The sequence below is a fragment of the Carya illinoinensis genome, chromosome 11 (genome assembly GCF_018687715.1).
Source record: "Carya illinoinensis cultivar Pawnee chromosome 11, C.illinoinensisPawnee_v1, whole genome shotgun sequence".
NCBI lineage: Eukaryota > Viridiplantae > Streptophyta > Magnoliopsida > Fagales > Juglandaceae > Carya > Carya illinoinensis.
The window spans coordinates 41,426,785-41,432,519 of record NC_056762.1 but is presented as its reverse complement, the minus strand read 5'-3'; the positions used below and the strand labels follow the sequence as shown (position 1 = coordinate 41,432,519).

The 5,735-nt window shown below is 36.8% G+C and overlaps 1 pseudogene; it reads left to right on the top strand.

Moving 5' to 3' along the window:
- LOC122282506 lies at positions 1–1,578 on the top strand (annotated as a pseudogene).
- The last annotated feature ends 4,157 nt before the right edge of the window (positions 1,579–5,735 follow it).

Sequence of the window (5,735 nt, the reverse complement as noted above, 5' to 3'; positions counted from 1 at the left end):
ATGCCCATTAACGAAGGTTTCCAAGTAGGTGTTTCAAATTGCTATGTATTCAAGAGCCGTCTGCAGGAGTATACTAAAAAAGTTGGGACTTCCTACACCTATGTACGAAACTATCAAAGAAGGCCCTTCCCATTAACCTTCTTTCAGATCAACTATAATACTGAATGATGTTAGATATGATTCTTCGCTTGGGTTTTCCAATCCTAAGACAGTTGAGCAGTCAGCTGCCGAAGTTGCTTTGTTGGAGTTAGCTAAATCTTTTGAAGTTAATCAAAGCATCTCTCAACTTATTCATGAAACAGGGCTATGCAAAAATCTAGTTCAAGATTATGCTCAAAATATGAATTACGCAATTTCAATATATTAGTGTCAAAAGGCTAAATCCCCAAGCCAAGAACCACTTACTTGGAATTACTATTGAGATAGGCGGGATTTGTTACATTGGAATTGCAGCAAAAACAAAGAAAGAAGCAGATATTAAAGCTGCTAGAATTGCGTTTTTAGCCGTTCATTCAAGTACGACTCAGTCATCCGAGAAACCCTTTCTTAACTCACAGTTAACAGTAATTCTTGGAATGGCGTGCTTTGAATTTTTTTTCTTGCCAAGTATTGTTGTTTTTTTAAGGTATTGAATTGGTTTGGGGGATGGTCTTGCAGATTTGGCAGAACTCAATAATAAATTCTAGAGTCAGAACAAGGCTTCAGTCCATAAGGTAATGATACCCTTACGAGGACTATTTGTTTGGCTTTTACTATTCGTCAATTTATTTTTTCTTTTTCTCTTGATAGAAGCTGGGCGCCTTCTCTGCCTTTTATCTTCTGATGGGTTGTCTAAGATATGTCTACTTTGTTGTTTCACTAAATTTTTGTCAGAAGCTTTCAAGAGAAATTTCCCGCTCAAAACAAACCGCTATGTCCCTCTTCCTGCCTAAAACTGTGTTTTTCAATTGTACAACATACGATTAACCGACTTTGAATAAAATCATGTTTGCCAATAAATAGAGGTGTACGATACTTGTGTCTGCGAGAGCAGCCGACCGTACAAGAAAGTTGAGTAGTAACTCTCCAAACTGCTCATTTTGAGCTGTTCTAAATTCCACCTTTTCAAAAGAGTTGAGAATTTTATGGGTAATGTTCCATTTGACCTATCATAATTTTATTTTCTTTTCTTTTTTTGGTTTGGTTCGTATCTATATGAACTTGAGCTTAATGCTATAACAACCATCATGATTATGAATTAATTTGAAAGAGAAAGAAAGTCATAAATTTCTTTGAACAAACCAATCTTGATAAGAGTTTCTAATAAGAATCTTAATGATAATGTCTCTCTTGATTCTAAACAAACATAAACAGGAAAAATCAAAACTCAGCTAGTTAACTGATTATGGATCCTAATATACTATATTTCTATGGAATCTTCATAAGCAGGGAGGTAGTGGTTTGATTCTCGGTGCCAATAAAGGGATGATCCTCTTCCATGGACATCTCAATTCTGGGTTCGTTTTTCTTACCATCCAAAAGTGGGTTAGTCTCTCTAGTGAAGTTCCATCTGTGCGACTCTTCTTTTTTAGGAGGTAGGTTTTCTTTGTAACTTGTCAGAGTTTCAGCTTTCTCAAGCATTTGGCAATGGCACAAATTGCCCCAAGATCTCTCATTCACCACTTTATTTCCAGACTAGAACATTATAACCTCATGGATTCGTTGCAATTTTTGAACTTCTTTGGTCAACCCTTTGTTTCAGATTGAAAACTAGTTTTCTTGATTTTCTTGACTGTTGAATTGAGCATTAGACCTCCCAAATGTTGTTATTGATGATGATTCAGTTAGCATGCCCTTTACTAGAGATGATTGTTGGCTAAAGCTCCCAAAACCTTGAATCCCTCTTATTACATTCTGAGCTCTATCTCTCTTTTCTTTGAGAAGAGCGCCTTTCACAAGCAACTTCAGTATTTTATTTGATTTCTTTCTAACAGAAAGTCACCAATCAAATCTACATGTGAGTAGTAAGATCTTGTCACAACTACACATACCAACAACATAAGTTCTTGCTAGTTGGTTCATGATGGAGATGAGGGCATAAACAAGTTCTTGTTATTCACGATGGATAGGAGAAAAACGAGTTCGGCTTGGTTGGTTTGTGATGGAGAGGAGAAAAATGAGTATGAGATGTTTGCTTTTGAATTTCAAAATGAAAATGAAAGTTCAAACATCGAGGAAGGAATTGACAATAAATCACATACCTGACAGAAGTTTTAGAAGATATAAAGGCTAAAGCAGAGAAAGGCATTTAGCTTTTGTAAGGGAGAAAAGAAAGAATAAATCGAGGGTAGGAAACGAGTAGTCTTCGGTGGTAAGGGTATCATTACTCTTATTTTTAATAAAACTTCTCTCACTAAAAGCTTCTAACAAGGGTAGGCAATGAGGAAGACATTGGATAAAGAAGGTAGCAACATCAGAGAAAAAGAATAAAAAAATAAAGGTGGGTGGTAAACGGGTAGGCTAGAAATGTAAGGGTATAATTTCCTACATACCTAATCTTGAAACTGACTCTTCAGAGACCGAATCCTAAAAAACCCCCAATCCCAAATATGCTTATGATATGGTCTAATGACCTACTTTGACAGTTTCCTTAATAGCTATAAAGTGAATGAAGACAAAAAAGATACTATGTTCTATTACCCAACACTCAGACTCAAAAAGTTATAAATATTCTTAGACCCCCATAACCTTCTTCCTCTTTTCTCCATTAAATATTTTTTTCATTTAATAGAACAGAGAGGAAGGTTATGGGGCCAATCAAGGGGGTCTAGAAATATTTATAAGGTTTCGAGTCTGAGTGTTGGATTATAGAACATAGTATCATTTTTGTTTCTTTTTTTTTTTTTTTTTTTGTCTTCATTCACTTTATAGCTATTAAAGAAACTATCAAAGTAGGTCATCAGAAGCATATTTGGGGTTAGGGATTTCTATGGATTCGGTTTTTGAAGAGTCGGCTTTAGGATTAGCTATATGAGAAATGATACCCTTACATCTCTGACCTACCTTGTAAACGATCCAGCCCAATTATCTAAAGACAATTTTATGGACCTAAATTTTATTGATGGGCTATATAGGAAAGTCCAATTGCAATTTTTGGATAATCATGTGCCCAAAATTTATTGTAGTGGATTAGATAATTTTTATTAGACTTAATATTTGGGCTAAAAGTCCAATTCATATTTATAGACCAAGTGGACTTATTTTTTATCGAGGCCAAAGAAATTAAATATAAACCCAAATGCAATACCCAACCCACCTAGCACATACACATGCATGTCTTTCTTTCCCAGTGTGATTTCCTACTCTGAATGGTTTCCTATTTTGTAAACGTTGACAACCGATTTATTCCATTTCGGCCTTCAGCTGCTTTCTTCGTCTCGAAGATTTCAGACTTGTCGACTTACAGACTGTATTTATACTCCTCCAATTCCCTCCTTCATTTAGGCAAGTTTCACAAAATCAAAATCTCCTCAAACCATAGCAATCAAACTCTCTCTCTCTCTCTCTCTCTCTCTCTCTCTCTCTCTCTCTCTCTCTCTCTCTCTCTCTCTCTCTCTCTCTCTCTCTCTCTCTCTCTCTCTCTCTCTGAACTGAGACACCCATAATTTCCAGCCCTTCCCCTCTAGTTTCAAAAACCACGCTACATGGCAAAACTCCCACCGTCTCACACCATCGTGAACTCACTTAGCACCACTAGCCGGAGCACCACATCATTGCATCAACAGACCCCACGCACGGCAGTTTGCGTTAGGGAGCCATGAAGCCGAAGCTCTGTTCGACCACCACCCATGGACACGGCAAACGGCAACAACTCTGTTTCCCTTCACCCAAAACAGAGCAATCATAGCCCCACATTCAAAATCCCACCACGATTGAAACAAACAGAAGAGCACCATAGGGAGCCACCATATGAGAAGCCAAACCACTGCGCCAACAACCCCAGCTACCCACACCATGAGCCACCCTAAACGACACCTCCCTCAGCCACGGAAAATGCCCATGAAAGCCATAGAACCCGCGACTACCTTTATCTCTCACAGCCAGATCTGCCACACCGGAAGCCATCACGGGGAGCCTTCGTAGAACTTGTCGACCAATCACCTTCCGTCAGCCTCACGCCGCCAACAAGCCGTCCCAATCATCTAGTCAAGATCTCCGTCGTGGCTTCATCTCTCGTGTTCTTTAGCCACCGGCCATTGTAGCAAACCACGTCGCAACGGTTCTTTCAGTAAGCTCCTCCATCGCATGGTCTCTCTCCTTTCTCACTTGTTCTCTGTACCACAAGTCTTGTGTTTGTTGAAGAAGCTCCTGCCACCCAAGTGTTTTCCTGTTCACGTGTTTTGAACTCAAACTTTATATAGTTTTATTATGTATAAGTAAAGTTGCGTACTAATCTGCATACCAATATTAATTTCTTCATATTCAAAATTTAAATTAGCACTATTTTTAATAAAATCTACTTTTTAACCAATCACATTAGATTGGTGCACATATTAATGTACAATTGTGCTTACAATTAGATTTTTTCAACTTTATAAAGGGCTTTATCTATAGAAAAAATCTAGTTGCAATCATAACTACGCACTAATATGTGCACCAATATAATGTAATCCTAGTATTTTACTGAAGGGTATATTTTTGTTTTTAATTACATATATGTCCCTTGTTAGGCCAAACATCATGAATTTTGAATTATGTTTTATACGGAGGGTCTTAAACATTGCGTTTTACATGAGCCTTTGTTGTTTGGGCTGGGCTTTGCCTTTATTTGAAGATGTGTTGGATTTGCAGCAAATGGACCAAAAAATGAAAATATTTTATTCTCGCCAGAAATTTCTGAGATAGAAATTTTAACTCCACCGCCGAGTAATGGAGCAATCTCAAGGACAGTCCATTCCAGGAAGAAATGGGAAAGCAATGAGAACTCAAATATAATTGTTGAACTTTGTGCTAGCAGCTTATGTGTTCATACCATTCCATGATGCCTCTGCTTTAGATTATTCGTTATTCAGGAGCAAGGGCTAACTTGCAATCGAATAGATTGACAGCTGATATGTGCATTACAGCTGTAGAGTAGAGATATCAAGAGGTCTCATCATAATAAGGCTTTCGATTTGCCTGCCATGCGACTATTTGGAATGTTATGTCTCTGAAATTGGAGGGTGTAAACAAGTGATCTCATAATTTGGTAAACCTTGTGAATTTTCTTGGATAGATAGATATATATATATATATATATATATATATATATATGTATACACACACGTTTTTGGTGGGTTCTGTGTTTTAATTTTGGAAGTTTGTTGATATGTAATGCGAAAAGCCCTGCAATGATTCATGGTTGGCATTCTGTAATATTCCACTAATAATTATTTAGCGGGAGAATCTCTCTTATTTCTATATTTTTGGATATGTACTTATCCAAGGGATTTTTTTTAATGCCCAAAAACAGTTTGAAACATGTTTTTCAAATGCTAATACCTTCAACAACTCTCCTTTCAGTGGAAACATTCTTTTGTTCACCTTGTAATATATATATATATGGTATCCAAATTACCTTCTTTATAATATCATATCCTCAACCATTTTCAACAAATAAAATTATCTGTTTAATTTTTATTGTTAAGAAATTGTGATATGACACAATATTAATAGTGTATAGAGTAATTCTACATACAAAGAGTATGCAAACGTTG